We start from the raw sequence: 15,950 nt of genomic DNA on the forward strand, positions 1-15,950 counted from the left end.
ATATGCAATGAAAAAATTGATTTGTCTGCTTCCCTGCCATTACAGAAATTAACAGTAATGGAGGCCAAAGCTTTCACCCTCCAGCTACTCCAAACTCCCCCTTGTAGTTCAATACAATAGGTAAAAGGTTGAGTCTTATTTCCTGAGGACTTCGAATCAGACCGCAAACTATCTCGAACACAAATTATTCCTGGGAGCAGGGAACACAGTCTGTGCTTATAACATGCTTGGGTGACTCTCCCTCATCCTAGAGAGGGTTTGGGCTGAGACACAGGAGAGGCAGAGCGCGTTCCCTTCTGTCCTTGCTGGGTGTCTCCAAAGGCCTAGTATATTTAGCAGGAGCAGTGATAGGCCCTGAATTTTTAAGCAGATGTCTTTGTTTTATTCCAGTCTGGCCTTTGTATGGTTTGTGGTCCCTTTTTCTGGAGTTCTTCACTTGGGGTGACTGTTTTCTCTGGTGGTGGGTTTTGCAGGAGACTGGCAGGAGCAAAACTCTGCCTGCGTTTTCTCAGATAGGCTGTGCTGCCCTCAGGAGAGGGAAGGGTGTTTGCTCCTTCTGAGATACTTTGGACTGGGCTGCATGCGAGAAGAAGGTGCATGGGGGCTGGTGCAAGTGTAATGGTTTTGGTGGTCAGCACCCTCTTCCCTTAATTTCTCTCTCCATCTTCTTTGTCGGAGGGAAAAGAGGAAGCAAGAGCCCCTTCCCCTTGTCTGCAGGGAGCAGAGAATCACCTTCAGCCTTACCAAAGGGCAAAACTAACAGGGCTCAGGCCTTAGCCTTGCTTCTGTGTCCACGGGATGACACCCAGCAGAGGAGGATAAGGTGCTGCAGGAGGAGCAGGAGGCAACGCTGGGCACTGCTTTTTGCAGAGTGGTAACCTGGCATCATCACCACCTAATTTTGTCCCTTACCCCGGCATTATTTCTTGTCCTGCCTTTGAGGCTTGCCCTGCTGCTTGAGCCGCCGGCTGCCCGGTGAGGAACAAGAGGAATGGATGTTTATTGATAGTGAACCCAAAGGGAAGGGAAACGTCAGGGATAATGGGATATAGGTGGTGGTTAAGGTGTTGGCTCCTGACAGTGCGGGGTGCAGCTGGTTGGGAGCGTGCCATCTTGCTTTGGAGGCTGAACAAAAAGGTCTACATTAAGAGACTTGTTTATTTAGACATCTTTAGAGAAAGTGGAGAGAGAGAGAACATCCTCCATGGGGTGGTTCACAGCAGGACCCATGCGCTGCCCCGTGGGGAGCCTCTTTATGTGTTTACCTGACAGGCTGCCCACCAGTGCTGGCATTGCCCATGCGTGCCTGTAGCTAGTTGCGGTGATATCTCCTCTTTTTCTGTACTCAAGTTGCTTACTTTCATGTGCTAGGTTTCAAGACATGCAAACAGTTTCTCCTGTTTCTTGTCCTGGCAGCTGTGCAAGACTGAGTTCTTTAAGGGTAGAGTAATCCCTTGCTGTCAGTAAGATTCCCACTGGCAGGCTGGGATTACTTGCTAGTGAAGCTTGCAAAATCACTTGTAATGCAGTGCTACCTCGTGCAATCAGTGCATCAACCTGGCTTCCTCTCCTCATCTCCCTGTCAAGGAACTGCCTCCTTGTCCCCCTCCCCACTGCTGCAGTTAGATTTCCTTCCAGATTATCCACTGAGGTGATCTGAGTGGAGATGTTGCACACACTCGTGGGTCCACAGGTTTGCTTCCTACTGCTTTGCACTCCCTACCCCAGTGCTATTCAACGAGCTCTGTGAAGCTCAGCTCTGAACTCATTTCACTTGAGAAGTGCCTTTTGTATAGCTGCTTAAGCAAGGTCCCCAATGACCGAGGGCTTTCCTCAGTGCTCTGTGATGGGCACAAAACATCAGAGCCGGTGAATCAGCCCCAGGGTTGTGGCGGGGAAACCTTTCCTCTGCTGGGAGGGAGGGAGGGGGGGTCCCCTCCCAGCACTCGGGGTCCGGCTAGATCAGACTACAACCTGCAGTCCTGGCCACAGGGAAGTCAGGAGCTGAGCTCATGCTGCTTCTAACAGGCCTTAATGCCAATCTCCAGCAGAGCAGAACCAGCCATTTAAAGCAAATATACAAAACAACCCGATTTTGCACCAAACGAAACTTTTATGATTCCTTTCTTGCTCTAGGCCTTCCTTCTCCTCTCTCCCTCCCAGGATGGGACACCCTCTATGTTTCAGTAGCTTAAACCAGGAGAACACTGAAGAAATGATCCTGGAGCCATTGTCCCATGTGCATGAATTTGTGCTGGCCCAGCTCGCAAGGCAGGAGTCAAGGGCTGCTCAACACCACAGGCTCCTGGGACTCGTCTGCCCCTGGAGAGACCCACAAGGAGAGGGGCTGGATCCAGTTCCTCACCTGCCACTTGTCTCCTCCGTGCGCTCATGCCAGCTGGTTTATCTTGCTGGGCTGCTGCACGAACAACGTGAGATCATTGTGGCCAGCACAAGGACAACAAGACACAGAGCATCGTCCTGCAGGACCCCAATGCTTCAGCCACCAGCTGGGAAACCGGAGAGGAGCACTTGGGAGAGGTGCGGCTGTGCACAGACCTGCTGACCAACAGCCCTCACCTGAGGGCTTGGCCGTCTTCTCAAAGATGCCAGGGGTAGAGGCAGCGCACAGACACCAGTAACTGCAAGCCAGGGATGTGTCCGGCACCAGGCTCTAACACTCACCTACAGGTTTGAGGCTGCACGTCCATCTGGGACAGGTATTATTCCTGGTCCCCAAGGCCTTGGCTAGGACAGAGGCCCACCATCGTGGATAGGACAGTGCAGGATGCAGCTGCCAGAATGACGGGCAGCAAATGTCACGTTGCCAACGGCAGTGAGGACTGAGTATTTTATTGCAGATTCAATACCTCAGCTGCTTGCCCATTCCTGTCCCTGGCATGTGCCCAGCACACACACACACCAGAGCAGTCATCCTAATAATTTGATGGGTTTTTTTCTGACACGGGTGGGAACAGGGATGATGTTCAGCTGAGATCTCTCCTGTCCCCTCTCTGTTCCTGCTCCAGCATGGTCCCAGGGGGCAGGATGTCTCAGCCTACACATCACATGCCCAGCCTGACTTTAAATTAAGAAGCTGAAGCTCTAGGAGTAGTCTGGCTGCACAGAGCTCAGTGTGGACTACTCTGCCCCACCATGAGCTTGTTCCGAGGCCCCTGCTGCTATGGCCATATCACTCTCCTGTACAGCAACTTAAAAGCCCCCTGGGGGATCTCAGCAAGTCTCTCCTGCAGCAGGAGGGCTGATGGAGCTTCCCTTTCCTTTCCAGCCACTGGTAAAGAGCAGTGATGGAGGCAGGAGTCCAGCTGGAAGCGTATGACCTCTGCTGCCTTCTCCATTCCTATGCCGGGGTGAGCTGCCAGGAGCCAGGTAGGTGGCTCAGGCCTCTGCAGTCCTTTACTTGGGCTCTTGCAGCTGTGCAAGGGCAAACCTGGCCATGTGGTCACTCGGTGGTCAAGTGTCCACCGGGTGTATGACACCTCCAGCCTCCTCGCTGCAGATGCTGCACTCCTCTAGAGGTTTTGCTTTTCTACCCTCACTGGGAAAAGGTGGGGGTCTTTTCCCGAAGCCCCTGAGAGCGAGCACAAGGAGATGTTTTATGCAAGATCATAGCAAGGTGTTCAGGTCTGCCTCCTCACAACATGTGAAGGTTAAAGGCAGGCTCTCAGCTTTCCACTGCTAATGACAGAAAGTGCTATGTAAGTGAGAGAGTGCCTAATTAGGGATTAATGAGAAGGGAGCCTGTGGTTTTATTATCTCTTGGACATGAGCACTGTGGATGAGCAAGAGAGGTTGCATTAGCTGCTTCCTGCTGAGTCCTTGCAGCAGGAAAGTCTTTAGCAGACTTTCTGCATCATTTAAGGCTGGGAGGTAGAGGAGGTTGTTGTGGATAAGGAGCAGTGTGGGTCTTGGTGTCCTCTGCTGCAGGCTGGGACAAACCCTGGACTTGTGGCCCCACGAGTGGACTGCAGATCTTGATGCAAAGATCTTGGGCTCTACTGTTGGGTCTGCCACCAACCAGCGGCATGTGTCACATATCTCTTTCTTCTCAGGTGGTTCAGCAGGACGGGACATCTCCTGGGGATGCGCTCGTGCTGGGGCACACACACCACACTGTGCCACAGACCCTCATTGTGGGTGAAAACGGGCTCCAGCCCCAGGAGAGTCTGTTTGGTCACAGTCATCCCTCTTCCTCAGCCTGGTGCCTGCTGAGGAAAGCATGGCAGGCCACGGCACATCAGGAGAGGGGTGGTCTGGGAGCAAAAGCATAGCTACTTGCTTCTGTGGAGGCTGGAGCAGAGCCCCTTGTTTTGGGACCGGCCCTCTGCCCCACTCCAGCCTGAATCTGATAGCAACAGACTCTGGAAGAGATCAGATTGTTGACTATTAGATAAAGACAGGAATAAAACCAGGGAGGTTAAATACATAATCTTGAATTAGTTTCATCATTCCTAGCTGTTGCATAAAAGCTATTAAAGTTAATACAGGACACATTGGGTGCTTGCACAGCAGGAACAACAAATATAGGTGGAATGGTCTTTGTCATAAATATCACTCAAGCCATCTCCACAGCCCTCTTTGCCATCATGATGCTGCTCACAGCCAGCCTGGCTGAGCAATGCCAAACTGATGGTGAGCGGTGGGTGCATCTGATGGAAATGGCTACATCCCTTTCTAAATAATAGGAGGTTTGCATTGGTTTATGATTAGCAGATCCCTGAACATTTCTGAAGGAGAGAAACCTCCCGATGTGGGCAGACTTGGTTTCTATGAGTCCTCTCCATGGGGCTTTTGCTGCAAATGCCACAAGGAACCAGAGACCAGGGGTTAAAAATCACTGCGCAAAACCCCACTTACGCATGCATTTGTCAAGTCTATTAATAATGTGCTTCATACTCTATTTTGAATGCTTTATTTAATGATTACTCTGCGTTTTGCTACTCAGCCATTGCAGCCACATCTAGGTCCTAAAGTTATCAGACTTTCACTTTGTAAGATCACGGCCCAACTCTACTGATGTCTTGCTATTAGATACCAAGACCTCTTTATTACGAAGTACATGAACTGTTTAAGCCTTCTGGATTGACACAACATGCAGTTAGGTGCTTTCAGTGCTCTGTTAACAAAACAAGGTGCCTTTTCCAGTGATATACCATTGCATCCATAGGTATGAAGTCCTTTGGTTACCCCTGGTCTGCCAAATGCCCTGACACATCCAGTTAGGAAATTAACCCAGCTTTTACCTAGGACTCTCCAAATCCTAATCCTCCCATCACATCCTGCTCTGCCGCATCTCCCCCAGCAGAAGGGAGGCTTAGAAAGGAGGACCTTACCCTGCACCCTGGCGCCAGTGGGCAGAGCGGCGAGGTCGTGCTGAACCTGGAATACTTCCAGGGCCGCTGAACCTCACTGAGTCACTTGTTCAGTTGATACAGCAGAAAGTCATCAAAAATAGAAGACGGTGGAAATAAAATAAATAGTGAGGCATCCATTCACACCCTTGGCAGAGGTGTTTCGGTTCCTGGTGCCCCACATACCCGCGGGGAGGACAGGCACTGCTTATTAGACAGGTTATGTAATTGAAGTGGTCTATATTTATCAGGAGTGCGCGGCGTACACACCTCGAGGGTCAGATGCCCGGCAATTTGGAGGACATTAGCTCCCCTAATGAATCAGCAGGGAGAAGGGCCTAAAAATACAACTGGGCTGCAGAAGGGCATCATTGAGTTGCTCAGGGAGCCAAGGTCAGGAGGCCCCGATGTGCCTTTCTAGCTCTGGCTGGGGTTGTGGTGCTATGATCAGCAGCTCGTCTTCTCTGAAAAGGCAGGATCCACGCTGCTTTAAGCCTCCTTTCAAACTTCTGATGTGGTGTTGGATGTTGAACCAGTACCTAAAGAAGGAGAAAGACCCCCAGTCCACGCCATAACCATCATATTGTAAAGTCAACCTCCTTTTTGGGCCGTTCTCCCTCTAAGCCTGGCAATTCTTGACTCACACAGGTCCAGCTCCTGCAGGCAGGGTGCTGGGCTCACCTGCCTGCTCTGGGTTTCAGCTTTGTGACTGAGGGCATCCTGCATGGAAGGAGTGTAAGGGCTGGGGATGGCCCGGGCTGCAGGTTTCTCACTTCCTGTGTGAGGACACTGACCATACAGAAGGCAAATGATGACCGTCTAAGCCTACTTAGGTCTTATCAGTGCACCAGGCACTTTCCATCCTCCTTGCTGGATGGGTAGGGCTGGAGAGGACCCCCCATTGCTCCACACAGGGTGGGGGAATCCACCTCCAGCATGTGGGATGGCATCCAGGCAGCACTCAGGCGAAGCGATCTCAGCAGCCAGTGGCTCAGCCAGCATCAGGTCTTTCATGACCTCGTCCTCTTTCACCCTGCCTGCACCCCAGTGCCATGCTGGTCTGCACTGGGAGAGCCCTCAGGTTCTATTTCTGGTATGTGGAGGTGGTATGTGGAGGGGGGAAACCTGAACACGCAGGGTGTAGTACCACTAAAAATGGTTGATTTTGTTCAGGGGTCAGGGCAGTCCTTGGCTGGTACCAAATATAGAGGCTGGTCTGCACCACCTGTGCTGAGCTCTGCTATGGATGCTGGCGGGACACGTGCTTTGTGCATCTTCCTCAGCCTCGATGCGTTGTGGATATCTGTCTATTGGCATGTGCAGCTGCCCACACGGCTGTAGCCAGCTGGGGCTTGCTCACGCCAGGGAGAAGACAGCTTCTGCTGACAGCTCCTGCAGGAGCTGCCTGAGGACAGACTTGTTATGGGGGTGTTGCTGAGGAGGTTACAAGGACGACTATCTCTGGTTCACCTTGGAGCTGAAACCCAACACATATCCAGCTCTCCCCTTTTCTCAGAGATCCCGCTGCATCCTCCTGCCAAGGGAGCAGGAGCAGACATTGTCACTCTCCTGCAAACTGTGAGACTAGGATCTGAGGAAGGCTCCTGCCAGGCGTTGTCCACCCGCAGGTGAAAGGAGTTCCCAGAGGAAGGCTTGTCTCCATCCCACTCGATGAGCAGGCTGCAGGAGCAGCAGTGCTGCCCCACGATCCCCCAGCTGCCGCTGGAGCGGGGAAGTTCACCCCACGTCAGGCTGGACATGCCGAGGTGAGCAGCCACCTGGAGGGGTGTTTCTGCTGTTTTGCATGAATAAAGACAGTTAATGAGAACTTTTTTTTTACGAAAACAGAACAGGTGGAAGGAAATAACAGATAGTCTCAGTTTTCTTGGTTTCTACTATTATAAACAGATTTGTTTGCCTGCAGTGCCCCAGAGCACCGCTCAGTACCCTGGTTTACCCAGAGCAGTATAGGCAAAGAGTGGTCCTACCCCTCAGGCCCTATGCTGCATTTGTGCAGTGTCCATATATGTAATTTACCTTTTTAAGATCTTAAATACTGTGCCCTTCTGTAGACCTGAGGGAGGATCTGCCTGCCAGAGGCACAGAGCAGGGCCTGGCCATGCAGCTTGGCCTGTGAGGCTGGTGATCGCCCTGATGGCTGTGCATCCGTGTCACAACCTCAGTAATGCCTTTGGTCCTTGGCTTCACACAGTTCTGCAGCCTGCCCCGTGCAAGGGCCAGGCCACCATGCTAAAGGTGGCCCAGACAGGCACGTGTGGCTCTAAGACCTGCCCTCCTCTTGAAATACAATAAAACTATAAAAGGACAAATTGCATGGAGGCATTGAGTTAGTGACCCATCACATCCAAGATCGATGTCCCTTGGTGGGGTTTGCAGAGTGCTGGTACTGATTCAAGTAACATAATTTTAGGGACTTACTCTGACCTGCACGAAGCAGCCATGCTTTCTTATGGTTTGGAAAAGCTTGGTCAGAAAGTGCTTTCTCATTGCTATTTTTGTGTTGTGTTCTGTTTTGTTTTTTTTCTGAAGAACAGCACTCTCCCATGGATGCCTGGGTGCAGGTTACCTGGCACAGGATGTACAGGCTGTACAGGAGTGGTACAGCTTCCCGACTGCTACAGCTAGTATTAATTAAGCCCTGAAAGGATGATCCTGCTGAGCTGTGGACTGAGGAGCAGCAGTGTCTTGGGGGTGGTACAGGCAGAAGGCTGAGAGAAGAGGAGGAGATCTAGCAGTTCAGGGGTTGCTGCAGAGCAGAGGGATTCAGGCAGGCGCAGGTACCATGTCAGCGCTCCACATGGAGCTCTGCAGGCATCAGGCACAAGCTGAGATCCTGCTCCCCACCTGAACCACTTCTGGTGCCAGCCTGGAGATAGTTGCAGCCCTGACAGGGAGGGCAGACCCCTGGAGAAGGACTGGGGGGGTCAACATCAGCAGTCACGTCCGTGCTGTGGGCCCAGGGCACTGGGCAAGGCATCTGACTGTGTTGCAGTCCGGTGTAGTCTCGTCCAACTTCAGTGTAAACCTTGGAGGTTTTAACATAAACCGCAGGAGGATGTTTCTCCCATGACACCCTTACTTCTGCTTGTCTGTTCAGTCTCTGTGGTCACTGCAAAGTCCACCCATGCCTCTGGTGGCACTGCATCAGTCCTTCTGGGCTCTTGCTGGCCAAGCAGCTGGGTGCCAGCTCGCCTCTGCTCCCAGCGATGTCACTGGCTGAGGCTTGGAGACCCAACCCAGCACCGGTCAGCCCTGGCCTCTCCGGGACGAGGCTCTGCCCTGCACCAACCGAGGAAAAGGACTGAATCAAATATAGCTGCAATGCTGGTCTGCCCACTGCATATTTGCCAGGCAAAGTAATTTATTTGGAAGGGTTGCTCCTGCCAGAGATCTCTGTGCACGTTTTTCTGCTTCCCTCCATCCTCTCTGCAAATAACTCATCTGTCACAGCAGCTTCGTCTTCCCCAACCCCATGTCTCCTGGATGGGCTCACAAGGCACATCCCTCTCCTGCAACAGCTGCTGAAATTGCTTTTTATTTTTAAACCCCAGGACACGAAAGCCCTACCTTTATCATTTGCCTGCAGTCCCAGCAGCTCTGCACATCCTCATTAAGCAACCACTGATCATCAAATGAACCTGACAGGCGCAAAAAGCAGGAGGAGGTGCGGCTGCCCGGCATTCCCGCAGCTGGTCCTGGCTCCCTGTGGCTGCAAAATGTGGGGGGGCCTTCTCCCTGCAGGATGGGGAGAAGGGCTGTTGGGAGCCCAGAGGAATGGTGAGTTCATGCCTTCCCGCTGTAAGCTGGGGGCTGGGGGCTGCAACGGCTGAGTTCACCCAGCCCCACCAGATTTTCTACTGACAAAAAATAATAATTCTTTATAGGGGATTAATGGGATGGAAAACCAGAAAACTGGATTATGGGCCATGCAATTTTATTTTTCCCTTTGGAGACACTGTTTAAATAATCCATTTATGTATTTATTTTTAATCTCAGTAGGCCACACCCTGAGGGGGTACGTATTCAGAGCAGGAGGACCACCAGCCTTTGGTCAGCTGGGTGCAAGGAGATGCCCGTGGCAAATCAGTTTGGGTGGCAGCCTGACCCCCAACCCAGGACTGCGTCTAAAGAGGACTTGGGAAGAAAGGTCATCATCTGGGGATATTGGTGCAGCCCCCCTGTCCAAAGCAAACACTGCTCCAATTTGGCTGCAAATGCCCGGGTGTTCAGAAGTGTTTGGATTTGGTGTGTTGTGCTTGTGTTTTAGTCAGGACTAGCTCCCAGGTGGTTTCTTCAGCCACCAAACCCACCACAGAGTCTCCCAATGGCAAGGCCATGTTGCATTTTGGAAGAGAGTACACAAAGCCGCGTATGCACAAAGAGGGAATCGTGATGGGAGCTTTATGGCGATCCAAGTGATGGGAGCATGCTTGTAGGCAGGAATCATGCGTGTGCTGCGATGATGGGAGAAAATGCAGCCACTGATGCTCATTTTGGGGCTAGGAGTCTGCTTTCTTCAATGTACTAGAGCTGGGCCTGCAGCAAAATTACAGCTTGACAAGGATGCTCAGGAGTCCCTGCTGGGGCACAGTTCATTCTGAGACAGGCATCAGCTGATACATAAATTAACTTTTTCCCCCAGCTTTCAGAAAAGGCTTACAGTGAGCTCTGTCATTACACTAAGTTTTAGTACAGCATCACTAATTAAACTGAATTTACTGGGACAACAAGTGTCTTTCTCGTTTCACCCGCAGCTGTTGCAACTGCAGCTTGGGCCCCAGTGCTGCCTGTTCAGCCCTTGGGCTCTGCCCGTGACAGGCTTAGCCTTGTGCAGGGACCTGCCACCAGACCTCTGGGCTCGCCTGGGGCTGCCTGGGCTCTGGGGCACTGCCTGGTTGCCTCTCCCAGTGTGAGAACCAAAAGGCAGGCCAGGGATCAGCCCAACCTGGTTGTTATTTCTGCAAATAACCCAGGTGGCCACAGACTGGTCTGTATGTCCCTCATCATCCTCCTGTCCATGCCTTGTGGGGTGGGATAATATTGGATGATGCAGGAAGATGCAGAGTTTAAATTATTTCCCCTTCCTTCTCAGTAATAAAAATGTTTCTCCCCTAAGAGTCCCTTGATTAATTGATCCGGCAATTGACAAATCAAGGATGGGAACACATAAAATCCAATAGAAACAGATGAAAATAGCATTATGTACCATCTGATGCAGTCAGCGATGTCACACGATGAAATGACTGCAGAAAAATAGGGCCTTGAGCTGGAGGAGCCTTCATTAAGATGTGGCAAGGGTATTATTAAGTAAAAGAACATTGATTTTGTTTGAAAGATTTGGCCATCCATATTAAATATAATCTCAATAATGTAATCTCTGCTTTAAATGTCAGCCTCACTTGGCTACATCTGCTTGCTGGGATTGCTGTTCTGAAATGAAAATGAAAACTTCATTCTCCATCAGCCATTCTACTCCATTAGCAGCTTGGTAGGCTTTGCCCATACAGGAAAAAATTAACGTACGGGTTTCCTATAGGGAATACATGTAAGCCAGAAAGGCCTGTGTATACAAAGGCGTATGTGACAGTAATGAAATGACTAATTTACAAAGACAGAAGCAGATGATACACAGGCTATTTCAAAGTCACAAGTCACCTTAAGCTGCGGGCTTTCGTGTGAGGCTTGAACACTCTTTCAAATTCTCTGCTGCTCTTAATGCACGTAGCTCTGCTGACTTCAGCTCAGTGTCCTCAGAAGCTGAAGCCCCTATTCTAAGTCCAATCTGACAAATTCTGCTAAATAATTCTTTTTCTCTGGGTCCCAGAAGTCCAGATCCAGCGACAGCAATGCCTGCGCAGGGCTGCCATGGGTGTGTAGGTTGGCTGGAGAGAGGTGGCAGTCAGCCATGCCCCCATAGCTCATCAGAGACGTGGACACTTCAAGACTGGGGGAAAGCACCACTGAACTCACAACCTTACAGCACAGTTGATGTGATGGTCCTCACCCAGATGAGTGTTCGTACAGCAAAACAGTGTATGACACAACTGCTCCCCGCTGGGAATGATCTCTGCAGTAGACATAAAGCCAAATCCCAGTAATATGTAGTAGGGGCGCTCTTTGCTGTTTGGTGGGGAGATCTGCCGTCAGAAATCCAGCACAGCAAATGCAAGAGGCACTCTCATCACCTGAGACAGATAAAGACTTTGACCAAATCCTTGCCTCTGTCTGTCTGAGCCTGAGGCACCAATGCTGCTCCCACAGGAGGCCTCCAGCCCTGTGCTCTCCCCCTGAGAGCAGCAGCCTGTGGATGGTGATGGAAACAAGGAGCACCACTGGACAGGAGGGACCATGGGCTCAAAAGCAGCTGGGAAAACATCAGCAGGACCAAAGGAAGAGTTACAACCGTGCAGAGAGTTTCAACGCAGTTATTCCTGCATTCCCCAGGTCCAGTGGCCATGGGGAAGGCAGTGGTGCAGAGAGCTGGTGGCTGAGCACATCGGTTGCATAGCTTTGCTAAAGGAGCACAACAAAAGGCATCAAAACAATTTCCTCGTGAATCAGAAGTGTCCAGACACAGCTGAAGGCACTGAGCCACTTGACTGTAATGGAGTCAATTTTCTCCTTCAAAGTGCAGCGTATAAATCTTTTTATAGCCATGCGCCAGCAAAGCTATTTTTTCCCCCTGCCAGCTGTTGAAAGCCATTTCTTTGGCTCCCTCTCCAAGCCTTTGCCTGCTATCCTGCAGCTACCACAGCGAGGCCTGAAAGCACAGCTTTTATTGCCCACTTGAGAACTTGGGAGCTGAATGGCAAAGAAATAGAAAGCTATCGCTGTGCTCTGACATCGCTTTGGGGCCGGGAAGGAGTCCTGTACAGGTGGGGGCTGGCCAGGCGATGGGGAAGGGGGAGCAGTGTGAGCAGCCGTGTGTGTCAAGGCTTGCCCTGTGACACTCTGATGTGAGGGCTGCTTCACACGTGCTTGTGGTGATGGGGCCGCAGCAAGAAGAAGCTGGCTCTTTGTGCGATGAGCAAAAAAGCAGGGGAGCGCCTTGCCCCAGGATACCGAGGACACCAAAAGCCTCGTAAAGGTCCAAGGGAAGAGTGGGCGGGCACATTTGGAGAGGTAATTAATGCACAGAAAACATTTCTGGCACTGGGCTCCTCAGCAACACATTGCTGGAGATGGGTAGGGTTTGCAATCCAGAACCCTCATGTTTTTGCCTTAATTTTATTCTCCTCCTAATAGCTCCTTTCAGGTAACAGGCTGCACAGACCTTTGCTCTGACCAGCTTCTATCTGGCTTGTTGTGGAAACCTAATGATCCCTCCTTAAGTCCAGTGACTATTTTTCCATCTCTGTTGTGACTGTGAAACAAGAAACAGCCATCAAGCTCATCCTACAGGCCTTTGTTGGGTAAAACCCACGTTGCCCTAATGTAACCATGACCTGAGTGCTAAGCCTGAACCAAGAGGGGCTTTTCCCCACATCTTTCCTCGCAGTAACTGTGGCGCAGGAGCAGCGTTGCCTTTCCCTGTGGAAAAGGGCAGGGGTACCACAACTGCAGCTCTATAGAGTCAGTGCCCCTGGATGAAACACAGGGCTTGACATTTGGGTCACAGATGAGGCAAAAACACCTGCCAGCCCTTGTGATCAGTCCCAGGGGGTGTCCGATGGAAATACAAAGACAGCCTTCCTCTGGAAAAAGAAGAAGAAGAGGAAGAAAATGGAAAGAAAATAGGTTTGTGTTGGTTGGGCGAGTCTGGTAGTTTTGAAAAGCTGTAGAGCACAAAGGGAAAGTATACATACAAAGCAAAATGTAGAAGCTTTTGTGTGATGCCAGCAATTCGTTCCTTCACTAGAAAGGAGCTGAATGAATGTGAGGTGTTAGGATTTGCTCTTTCAAACGTCTGAGTCAAATGCCAGCTAAATTACAAAGAGCCACATGGAGACATGGCAATATTTTGTCACTACTCCGTCGGACTAGATGGATCTGGAAAGCAGGAAGAAGAAGAAAAAAATTGCATTAGGATTCAGGTAGGATTTTGATAGCAGTTATTAAGTGAAATTTAAAGGTTATTTTTAAACCCAAACCCTGGGTGCTGCTCCAAGCATGAGTAGACTAGCAAATGATCAGAATTTTTCCATTTTCTTAATATTGTTCTTATGGATGTGTTTACAACATAGGCAGGCATTGCAACGTTAAATTAAGAAAAAGTGAAAGGCAAAAGAAGAGCAAGCATTTTGCTGGGTACTTAGGGAAAATACATACCCACAGAGCAACAGTTGGAATTGATATTTCATTGCCGGCACACCTTGCTCCAGGATAAGAGCAGCCATGAGCAGGACCAGGATTCAGAGTATCACGTGCACAGGTTCAGCTCTCAGCACTTCAGCTCTTCAACCCTGAATACAACCTTAGAGCAGATACTGAGTATTCAGAGAAGGAAATGTGCCTGCTGTTCTCCAAACTTGGCCCAAGAGCCTCTGTAGTGATTCCTGTTGACTTTGCAGGCTCAGTCCCTGGCGCAGGCAGCAGGCCTGGAGGCAGCTGGCGTGGTCAGGTGGGAGGCTGGGAGGGTTTCTGGAGAAACCCTGGCAGACTTCACACCTGAATTCATAGGAAGCTCCTGCATGTCTGGTTTCTGGTTATTGTTCTTGCAGAGTTTAGGCGGGATTCAGCAATGCCTAGACCTTGTCCTAGACCTTGTCCTATCTCACTGAGGAGCTGTGGTTTTTATCCAAGGAGGAAGAAAAGGGTTTGTTGTTGCTCTAACCAGAAAAGTCAGCCTTAAGATCAATCCACCAACCCTAGTGGGGTGATGGACACTGCAAAGAGAGGGACCATCAGACTGTCCCAGCCCAACTGCCACAGCCTCAGCGCTGACCTTTTTGCTCGCATCCCAGCTTGCAGGTATCCTTCCTGTAGTGTTCAACACCAGCTGCCCCTCTGCCACATTGGGCTGCAAACTTAGTTTTGATCAGCTCTTCGGAGTGACTTGTTTCGCGTCCTCCCCTCCAGCTGTGTCTTCATCTAGGACTTCTCCCTTTTCCCATTACTTTTTATCTGTCAGGGCCAGTTCAATGTCAGCTATGAATAACTCATCTGATGACTTGATATTGTTTGACATATCATCTGTGTCATGGTCACAAACCAGGTGTGATCCCTCCCACTTGTTTAGGGCCAGAACTAGCTATTGCACCTGCCTGGCAAGATTTTCTTCTCTTCCCACAATTTGCAGTGCTTGTCCTTCTTGAGGCATTGACAGCTGATACTGGTTTTTGCAAATAGCAGTAGTTCATGTGGCAAAAGGCCGGTGTGGAGGAGGATGATAAAGGTCATTGTTGGCCACAGTGGTTATTTTCCGTAGGGGTCAGAGATTGTGTTCACTAGCATCCCTGTCCAAGTGCTGCCATATGGTTGTTGGTTTGGGGGTTTGCTGACCACTGGTTTTGACATCGAGGCCTGCTTAACAACATGCCCCCATTCCAGCCAAAGCCTTCTCTTCCCATCTCTGAAGGGCTCAGCACTGCAGGATCTAGGCAGTGATGCCAGCCTAAGGTTACCTACACAAGCTCCAGCTTGCTCATCCTTCCTGGGTTAATGTGGCATTATGTGGCATTCCAGGTGGCTCAGCTATTGGTCTTTAATACTGTCACCTTATTATTATTTTTGGTGCTACTCATCATAAGCATCATAACGTAGTAGCAATCACATTACTGCTGTGAGAGCTTGTGAAGCAGTGTGTGTTGCCAGTGACACACAAGCAGCTCACTCTCTTCCCAGCCTGTGTATTTACTGTCCCTTGCAAGCTTCCCCTGGCTGCTGCCGTTCCCCAGGAGCAGTGAGGGGAGGAGGATGCTGCCACTTTATGCAGAATGGGTTGCCCATCTGTATGCTGTCCATGGCTGTGGTCAGAGACGTTGGATGTGGGATCATTTGATAAACACCAGGGGAAAATGCTGAACCACAGAGAGTTAAGAGGAAAAGGTTGAAGGCCTCCCAGTAGCCCTGTGTGCTTTGCCCCAGGGAAAGGCTGTGATAGCAGCACCCCCTGTCCATGGCTGTCATGCTCCTGCTCAATCCCATATTTTTCTGTCCCAGCATGTGTGCACCAATGACTTGCTGCATTCGTTTGAGCTGTGCACTGAATGATGATGAAGTGACATTGTCATGGCAACACGTGTAGATTTCCTGGTTGCATAGCAACCCAGGGGAGGCTGATGTAAGATGTGTGCTTGTTTCCTCCACTGGCTGCGCTCCTTTGATGTGTCTGTGAGATTTGGGGTTGTTTTGGTTGGGCTTTTTTTCATCTGTTGGACGTGCTGTGACATCAGAATGATGAGAATGTTGTTTTGCGTGTGCACAGAAGGGAAGAGACAGAGATTATCTCCTCTGAGAGCGCTCATCCCAGGTGCTGTGTCGCTTAGGGGCACTAATATACACAGCTCATTTTCAGAGGCTTGATAGTACTTAATCTTGTATTTATTGTAACTACTTTGTGTAATATAGACTTAAGGATACACGAAGGTGCTTTTAAGTGCTTTTGTCTCAAGCTAT

Source organism: Phalacrocorax aristotelis, chromosome 3, assembly GCF_949628215.1.
Source record: "Phalacrocorax aristotelis chromosome 3, bGulAri2.1, whole genome shotgun sequence".
Lineage (NCBI taxonomy): Eukaryota > Metazoa > Chordata > Aves > Suliformes > Phalacrocoracidae > Phalacrocorax > Phalacrocorax aristotelis.